Source organism: Cupressus sempervirens, chromosome 11, assembly GCF_028749045.1.
Source record: "Cupressus sempervirens isolate cs-2001-9-10 chromosome 11, ASM2874904v1, whole genome shotgun sequence".
NCBI lineage: Eukaryota > Viridiplantae > Streptophyta > Pinopsida > Cupressales > Cupressaceae > Cupressus > Cupressus sempervirens.
In genome coordinates this window covers 73,771,151-73,781,255 of record NC_143128.1, presented here as the reverse complement: position 1 = coordinate 73,781,255, position 10,105 = coordinate 73,771,151, and the positions used below count along the sequence as shown (strand labels likewise).

At 34.5% G+C, this 10,105-nt stretch overlaps 1 pseudogene; it reads left to right on the top strand.

Moving 5' to 3' along the window:
* The first annotated feature begins 4,070 nt into the window (after positions 1–4,070).
* The window catches only part of LOC149528298 (DNA (cytosine-5)-methyltransferase 4-like), a 133,261-nt pseudogene continuing 127,226 nt past the window's right edge, over positions 4,071–10,105 (top strand).

Below are 10,105 nucleotides of genomic sequence, written 5' to 3'. Positions count from 1 at the left end.
TCTGAAAAGTTTAGACACATCAAGAACCAATTTTGAAATAATCTGTAGTTGATTTGAAAGGAGGTGTGAATGATGGATAATATTATCTAAATATGCTTGAATGTTAATCAAGTTGGCCAAAATATTGGAATCAGTGAAATGAGAAAATGGGATGTGTTAGTACAAAATGTGATTAAACAGTAGATGCAAACTATTTTTTAGTGTCTACATTTTACCCCTCTTTGATACAATGTAATTTAGAGGGTTGCATCAAAGAATAACTAAGGAAAAACACATAAAAACAATGTGCTAGTAGGGGTGGTATAAATGGGTTCCTACTCGAGAAATTGATAGAAAACTATAAATGATAGGTCAATTTATTGACAATGAAAAGATGATTCCATAACAACTATCAGATTAGGAATCATAGCTCAAACACAAAAGTTTTTGTATTTTTTGGACTTTTGACATATGTAAGAATCCTAGATGAGGATACTTTTGGTGTATCAAAGTACTAGACCATGGTGGTGGTGGACCATATGGATGCTAGAAGACAAAGAAGATGAGATGAGGACCAATTAGTATGAGGTGAGGACTTTTTGCTTTCATAAAGTACACTAGATGTCAAAGTAGCTTTATTTTGACGTGGAAAATAGAATGTAATACATCATGGCATAAAGGGAAAGAGAAAAAATGTAAGCCTCTTGCATGTGTTGGGACTAAAAATTGCATGGTCAATTTTGAGTACCATTGAGAAATTCAAGCCCTATAAACGCTTTTAAATGCATTTGTACCTAGCTGTACTTTTGAGCCCCATGAGGTGTTTAATGTTTCTAACACCTGCCATTTAGGCTATCCACTCATTTCATGAAGTTAAATTGACATCCCAAGCCATTTTGTGAAGTCCCGTTTTGAGCAAGTGTCAATTCATCTTCACTTTGTCAAAAAGTGATAGGAGGTTGTGTTTGTCATTGAATATCTCACACCCAGAAATGTTTCATGACTTGTTGCTTTGGAAATATGTAGTGTCCATACCAGAGAATCTATGTTTCAAATTTTGAGTTGTTTCGAGTCTGTTTGCCTAGGTTTTGAATCCCTCAAAGTTGGTCAGTTATCAATGTCATGCTGATATGAAATGTGTACAATTCTGGGAAGCCCTATTTGATGAGTTATAACTTTTGACCAGTTGATCAAAATGATGAAATTCCTTTTACATTGCATTTTATAAATCAGAAACTTGTTATGTTTCAAGTTTTAGCTCATTACGAGTCTGTTTGATCAGTTTTCAAATGTGATTCCAAATGCAATTTCTAAAGTTTTACTGGTGTCAGTAAGTGTAGATTGATTTGTACCCCTGTTCATGATGTTATAACTTAAGATTTGTGATAGATGAGATCGAATGGATTGTACCACTATGTTGTCCTTCAAAAATACTTTAAGTGTGTTAGTTTGCAAGTCATGAAAAATCCATTTGCACACTTTTCCAAGTCAATTCCATTTGCAAAAATTGCTTTTCTGCCATTATTTCTAGTTGTCAAATTCAAGTAGCCCACTTTGACTGATTGCCATTTGTGTCCTGTTATTCCTCATGAGCCCAAATCATAGATTCATACTCTCCTCATGACAAAGAACCAATGCCCCAATTTTCATTGTCCCAAGTGTCCATTTGCCCAGTTTTCAAAGCCAAATCCGTACACAATTTATTACTTTCTGACATGTTTTCTTGGAGGCAGTTTTGAGAGGGCAAATTTGATGGTCAATATCTTTTGACCTCGAATTTGTCATGGGACAAGATTCAACAGGGCACAAGAATGCAGAACAGAGAATCAGTTGCTTAGTTTTTAGAGCCTGGTCAGGTGTTTGGATTAGATTTTAAGGCTAGTCAACAGACCTTTTGGTACCAATTTGACAGTTTGTAGTAAAGGGTAAAAATGAGGTTTTTAGTTGATTAATTAGTGGTTGAACTTGATTCTAATAAGTTTTAGATGTTCAATTGGTCATTTTGGAGTATTAGTTGTTTGGAAACAAAATTTTTTTAGCTGGACCCACTTTGGGGTCTGACCGATTTCTTCAGATTTGATAGAAATGTGAGGATTATGATAAAAGTATGGCCAATCAATTATGAGGAAGTCAATGTATAAGTGACTTTTAGTTATTTGAAGGAACAAATAAGGAAAGTGGAGGTATCACATTATGTGCCAAGAGATGCATATGCTAAGTGATGCAAAAGGAAAACAGAGAGTTGTAAGTTTCTTACTCTAAAGGTATTGAGAAAGACATTGTTTAGAGGCTAGATTTACAAACTTCAAGTGAACACATTATTCTTGATCAAAGAATGAGTTTAACAACCATCTCCTCAATACAAGATACAGATTCAAGGGAAATGCAATCAACATCCCTGAAAGTTTTGTTGTTGAGCAATAGAAGAGTGTCTCATAGTAAGCAAGATCTTCTATCCATGTTAATACCAATGGTATAAATATATCTTGAGATATCTAATGATTCACGTAATTGCATATTTATACAAGGAATTCAACAAAACTAAGTAAGTATTCCTCCAAGTTATTCGACCATTGTATTCTTTGAGAGCAAAGGTTTAGGGACAATTCACGTTAATTAGAGCAGCATCCATGCTAAAAAAGGGGGATGCCAAGTTTGAACACAAAGAAGCCACCATGAAGCAGCTTTTAGAAAAAATACTTCCATGCATAAGAAGAATAGGCCAGTTCCCCATGCAAAGGGATAGCAGAAGCAAGTTTGAACCTACTAGCAGTATGACAAAGGTGGAAGTCACATGCAGATTTAAAAGGCTCCACGCAGGTGTTTAACAAAGGAAACCTACCTTTTAAATGGTGGTAGAAAAAATATTTCAAAATCAATTTTAAAACATGCAGTTACAAAAGAAGCTCTAAGCAACAAAGCAAGTTAGAAGGAGTTCCACGCACATAATAAAAGTGAGAGCCCATGGCTTAAAGAAGAGCAAGCCGCCCAATAACAAAGAAGCTCTAGGTGGCATAGAAAAGAGGAAGGCTCCAAAGATGAAGCTATTTCAATTAAAAATAGAGTAGTTGGCAAATAGGAAGGAGCCATAAAGAAAAGCATTATCCACAAATAGATAGAACCACCATAACCCATAGAAATGACATAAAGAAAAGAAGCCGTGGGGGGTGGATTAAAGCAGAAGCCAAGGAGAATAAAGGAAAATTAGTCAAAAGCAAAGCATTCATACCAAGTGCTAAGTAAGCTATGGCAAGTTGTAGGGGAGCCCCATAAAATGACGGTAGTCAATGGAAAAGACATGCAAATAAGGGACATAGCCAATCAAAGGGGGCTCTCACGGTTTCAAAGAGAGAAGAAATTCTTTTATTTATAGGAAATAAAAGGAAGAGAGCCCATCCAATATAAAGGGCAACCCGCGTGAGAGCAGAGGATATGTTGAGAAAGAAAATCATGTAATATGGTGGATAACCTGCATTCAAAAGAGAAGTCCCCACTTTTTTTTAGAAGGAAAGGAAAAGCCAGGCAATGTTAGAAGGGAAATCCATGTAATTAAAAGGGAAAATGACCATTCAAGCAGAGTAATGGAGTTGAAGGAGCCAACTATAGGTTGAAATCCAAATGATGTTGTAGAATAGAGTGAAGAATGATAAATTTGTTTTATCCCACATTCGCCAATGGAGGGATTTCAAAGTTTTTTAAATATACTTGCATGTAATGTCTATTGTGTCTTAAGAAGAAGAGCCTTTTCAAAGGCCGTAAGCCACAATGTGGGCCTCGTGCACTAGTGGACACTAGTTGGAGGGTGACATAAGTAATATTTTGACTGAAGAGATAGAGACGCTGACGTGGCAAAGATGGCACTAGATCTCACCACATGTCTCGATCATGTGGTTGGTGCTTCCCCACTTGGGAAAGTTGCGTGGAGGATAAAAAGTGTGGGCATGTGGAAAGATGCCACATGGAGAGGGTCCCAACTGGTCGTGAGGTTGTGCCAAGAGAGCAATTTCAAATGGAGGTCCTATATTGTGACATGTGTCATGATCCGACAGACAATGCATGCCCACTTCACAAAGATGTGCGCTAGTTAAATAATGTGGGCCTGCGGGAGGTTGACATGTGGCACTGGGCCCAGAGAAGATGGTGACGTGGTGGATGATGTAGATCAAGCAAACAAATTAGAAGCTACAACATGTCACAAATGTCAAACAAGTTTGACCCCTAATTTGAAGGTTGTGGGTAGACATAAGGATTTATTAAAAAATGATTTTAAAAAAAATAAAAAAATTTCATATTGCACATTTAGTGATTTTAAATTCAAAAGGGCTTATTCTAAAGTTATGACTTTAGAAATTTTTGAAATTTCAAAATTTAAAAGAGTTGCAGATTTGAGTCTTCATACCAGAGAGGGACATTTTCAAACTGAGATTTAGGATGTTTCTGGCAAGAAAAATATGTGATGTTATATATTGCCAGAACTGGGAGAGAACAAACTTTTTGATTCTGAGGTTAGTTTTCACACAAGAAGTAGTCTATTTGAGTTATTCAAGGTTTTCTCTTAGACTCTCAACTTAAAACTATATTCAGGTGAGGAAGTTCAGAACTAATTTTTGACATGGTAATGACTTGAATGTGGTTAAAAGGCAGTGAAGATGCAGTTTGAGGCAAATTTAACCACTTTCAAATAAGTAAAAACTCAAAATTTCACTAGCATTTCATGAGGCAGATTAGATTTTTGATGACTCAAGGTTTTCATCATTTAGAAGAAGATATATTCAGATCAGTAATAGAAAAATGATGAAACCAAATCAGATCAAAATGAGATAAGGAAGAGAGAGGTTATTCAGTTGCAAGGGATTGAATTCTAAGTGGACACATGTCACTCTGAGATCAGATCCAAGAATTCTTTCTTTCCTATATCATTCTATCTTTCTTTCATTGTAGTTGTTACTAGTTTTCTCTGTGAACCAGTTTGGTTCCAGTTTTGGAAAAAATTGCTCATTGCTATGATACTAGGTTCTGGTTCTAGTCTTGATGTATTCCCAATACCGAGACCCCATTCATCAACAATTTCTCTTGTATGAATAGTAGTAGGAAGATAAACACAGATAGTTCAAATCTATAAGCTTTTTCTGTGTTTTCATTTCATGCATATGAATGTATTGTTTCAAGGAAATAAATACAAAGAACAACAGATGATTAAGTTTCATTTTAAGTATTGTCTCCTTTCTTAATGAGCTTCAATGTTTTATGATCTTTGAAGAAAGAGCTTAGGTTATAGTTGCAGTCCCTTAAGGCTATATGTTATCTTATTGTTGCTTGTAACTCAAGGGTTTATGTAAATGCTTCAGCGAATCAACAGGGTTACTAGTTTATTGAGAAGAATATCATGTAAGAATGAGGTTTAGATTGAGCACAGATGTTTATTTACAAGGTAAATAGATAGATCATATATTTGAATATATAAATAAGTATCAGATATCCATATGTATGCATTTGATTCATGGATTAGGCACTGGTCAGCTACAGGATCATTAAGTCTTACTATTGCATATTTGAGGGTTTGTTGAATTCAACATTATTAATCAAACACTTTTCCCCTTTCATGTTGAAGAGCTACAATAGAATGCCCTCACTCAGCTTATGAATTTCCTAGATTTGCATTTAGCTACTATAGATCTATGTTATTGCATGAGTTTTTAGGAGATATAAGGGTTTTAATCTACTTTGTTAGATCTAGGGATATGTTTTGCACTGGTACCATATTAATTAGATCTGAGGTTCACTCGCCTAGGTTTTGCAGAGCCTAAAGTAGAAGAAGGGTCTAACCTTATAGTTGGCCTGGTGTCTAAATTGATATGTTAAAGATGGGAGTTAGCTACCCCTAGATGTACCATATTCACATTGGGATAATTGGAAACCTACAACATTTTCAAATACTAACAATGTGAATAAGCACAATTCAGACAAAAAAATGACCTTGTCTTTTCTGAGGCATAAATACATGCCCCAAACTCTCAAAGGTACATTCAATAGACAAAAAAAGAAAAAGATGACCATGAACCATTCCGATCACTCTCATAAATTAGTTTATATCATCGAGTGGCATAGGAGCATGTGTTGGATACAATTGACTAATTGTATGTTGTCTTTGATGTTACACAAATGTGATATCAATTGTCAGTCAGTGCTAACCAAGCTCACTTGGTCAGAAAAATAGTTTTCCTTGTCTGCTGAGCATTCTTTTAGATTACTCTGCAAAGACTGTGTCTACTAAGCTCACTCAGGCGTCAAAGGAAATTATGGAAGAAAGTAGTGTTAACTGAGTTCTCATGGTTAACAAAGGGAAGTTGGTCAAAGTTAGTATTAACCAAGTTAACTCATTTGCCAAAAGATTTTGCAAAGTTCGCAGTGTTAACCAAGTGTCTGTTGGTTAACATAGGAAATCATTTCAGGACTAGTGTTTACTGAGCTGGGTCGGCTATCAAAGGATTTTGTTGATTTGGGATATAAAGTTTAATTATTTCAAGTATTGATTCTAGCTGACTATGGTAATGATTATTAGTCATTGTAATTTGTATTGAGCTGAATTGACAATCTAAATGATATAAATATAAGGTCAAGTTGTGATTTTTAGTAGCATGCAAGTGTATTGATTGATTGAGAAGGAAAGTGTGTGAGAAAACTTGAAGGATGGTCAGATATCCTTATGGAGTTGCAAAGTAATATTTGATCAAGAAGGATCAAGCTTTTTTGAAGTAGAACAAAGATTTGTAATCAACAATTCAGTTGCATCTCAATCAGGTCATTTCATTGTTGCTTTTTTGCCATTGTAGCAATGATCCAAAATCTCTTAACAAAGTTGGTTTAATAGCTAGTTGTAAATCCTCTAATAGGGTGACGGTTCCATTGAATTATTTTAAGACCTCTTACAAGGCCACTCCTTATAGGGTGATTAAATTGTCTAACAAGGTCACACCTAACAGTGTGTTTTGTAACCTTTAACTAGGTTGGCTCCTAATAGGGCTCACTTCAAAAGAGTGAAAAATAATAACTAGTTATATTGGTGGTTTTTTTCCATATTGGGTTTCCATGTTAAATCTGGTGTCTCTGTGTTCATTCCTTTTCTCTCATGTTTGCAAATTATTACTATTGATGTTAGATCTACTAAAGTAAAACATACTCTGCATTTACTGAGTTACAATATTTTTAATATGTTTATCGAGTGATAGCAGTAATTAGTTTTGTCAAACATCTAAAGATCTATAAAAATATTTTGTGTTAATTGATTCACCCCCTCTCTCAGTTACTCTATCTATATTTCTAACAATTGGTATTAGAGCTTTTGGTGCTTGTAGGAAAGGTTTCAATTACCTAAGCCAAAGATCAGGATGTCTTACAAAAGAGAAATTCCAAAGCTTAACAAAGACAAATTTTTAGGATGGCAAGGACTTATGAGACTTCATCTAGCTTCCATTGGTGATTCAAGCTTGAAATACCTTGATGAAGAATACACAACTCCTACTGGTACATTATCTGTTGGAGATATTGTCAAAAAAAAGAACTACAACACCATGATGATAGATATTGTGTCTGCTCTTAGCTATGAGGAATTTGATGAGATCAAGGACTGAAAAGCCACTTTTGAAATGTGGAATAAGCTAAAGGATATCTATGGTGGTGATGAAAATGTGAAGAGAGCCAAAGCAGAAGGCCTTAGAGGATAGTTTGATCACATGAGAATGAGAGAAGATGAAAATATTTCCAAATATGTGAAAAGAATCAAAGCCAATGTTAGTGCAATTAGAGCATCTAGAGGAGAAATCAAAGAAGAAACTATTGCAAGTAAAGTTCTCAGAACATTGCTTCCTATCTATGCAATTAGAGTATCTGCTATTCAAGAAAGGAGGTGTAAAAGAAATCATAAGATAACTTTGGATACCTTAGTAAGTAGATTAACAACTTTTGAGCTAGACAACTATGACAATTATATTCCAACTTTCAATAATATTGAATCTGCGTTTGAGACCAAGCTTTCATTTAAAGAGAAAGGTAAGAAAATAAAGGACATTCAGTTAGAAAGTGAAGAAGAATTAGAGGAAAGTTCTCATAGTGATCTTGAAGTTGTTGAAGCTTTACTTGCAAGGAAATATTCTAGAGGCAGAGGAAAATATAAAGGTAAAGTTCCCCTAATATATTTTTCATGTGAAGAAATTGGTCATATTGTTGCTAGGTGCCCAAACAAAGAAAGCAAAGATGAGAAGAAAAGTCACAAGTGCAAAGACAAAAGGGATTTCAAAAATCAAAAATCTTTTAAAGACAAAGGTAAGAAGACTTGTTTTATGGCTAAAGATTCTAATAATAGTGAAGATGAAATAGTTTACATTGCTATAAAAGATGAATCTAATGATGAAGAAGATAAGATGGCACTTATCTCTCATGTGAGAAAAAATGATACATGGAACATAGATAGTGGATGTTCACATCATATGCCTAGTGATAAAATAAAGTTTGAACAGTTTGAAGACTATGATGGTGGTAGTGTAAGGTTTGGAAACAATGAACCTTGTTGTATAAAAGGGAAAGGTCAAATTTCATTAACCAAAGAACTTGTATGTGACAATACTTATTGGGTTAAAGGACTAAAACATAATCTACTGAGTGTGGCATAGCTGATCAACATTGGATTTAAGGTAGAATTCATGCATGGCAAGGCAAGACTACTAGATGAAAAAGGAAAACTAATTGGATCAAGCAAACAGAAAAAAGGTAACCTATTTTATCTTGATCTTGGTGAATGCTCATGTTTTATTGCTCAAGTTGAAGAAAGTTAGTTATGGCACAGAAGGTTATGTCATGCAAATTTTGATAACATGGTGAAAATAAGCAAATTCAGGAAAGTAAGAGGCATTACTAGTTTGAAGAAACTAGATGTTGGACTATGCAAGAACTGTCAAATTGGAAAAATGGGAAAGACTAGTTTTAAAACAAAAAATGATCAATCTGAAGATATCTTGGAAATTGTGCATACTAATTTGTGTGGAACTATTGGAATAGAAAGCTATAGTGGAGAAAAATTCCTTATTCTTTTTGTTGATGACTACTCTAGAATGATGACTATTATGTATTTAAGAGAGAAGTCAAAAGCATTTGAGAAATTCAAATGGTATTTGGCAAGAGTAAAGAAAGAAATAGAGAAAAGACTGAAATGCTTAAGATCAGAGAGAGGTGGTGAATTCATCTCCAATGAATTCAACAATTTTTTCATTGAAAGAGGAATCAAAAGATAGGTATCAACCCTTGGAACTCCTCGCATAATGGAATAGCTAAAAGGAGAAATAGACCCATCATGGATTTTGCAAGGACTCTAATGATTGAAAAGAACATTGCTATCAAATTCTAACTAAGCTCACTTGGTCAACAAGATAGTTATTCTTTTCTATTGAACATTCCTAGAGATTACTCTACAAAGACTTTTTCTAGCGAGCTCACTCGGGCATCAAAGGAAATTATGGCATAAATTAGTGTTAACCAAGTTCTCATGGTTAACAAAGGAACGTTGGTTAGAGTTAGTATTAACCATGTTAACTCGATTGCCAAAGGATTTTGCAAAGTTCGTAGTGTTAACCAAGCATCTGTTGGTTAACATAGGAAATCATTTTAAGACCAATATTTACCAAGCTAGGTTAGCTATCGAAGGATTTTGTTGATTTGGGATATAAAGTTTAATTATTTCAAGTATTGATTCTAGTTGACTATGGTAATGATTATTAGTCACTATAATTTGTATTGAGCCGACTTGACAATCTAAACGATATAAATATAAGGTCAAGTTGTGATTTTTAGTAGCATGCAAGTGTATTGATTGATTGAGAAGGAAAGTGTGTGAGCAAACTTGAAGGATGGTCAGATATCCTTGTGGAGAAATGATGTAATATTCAATCAGGAAGGATCAGGCTTTTGTGAAGTAGAATAGAGATCTGTAATCAACAATTTAGTTCCATCTCAATTAGGTAATTTCATTGTTATTTTTTTACTATTGTAGCAGTGATCCAAAATATCTTAACAGAGTTGGTTTAATAGCTATTTGCAAACCCTCTAATACGGTGATAACTCTATTGAATAGTTT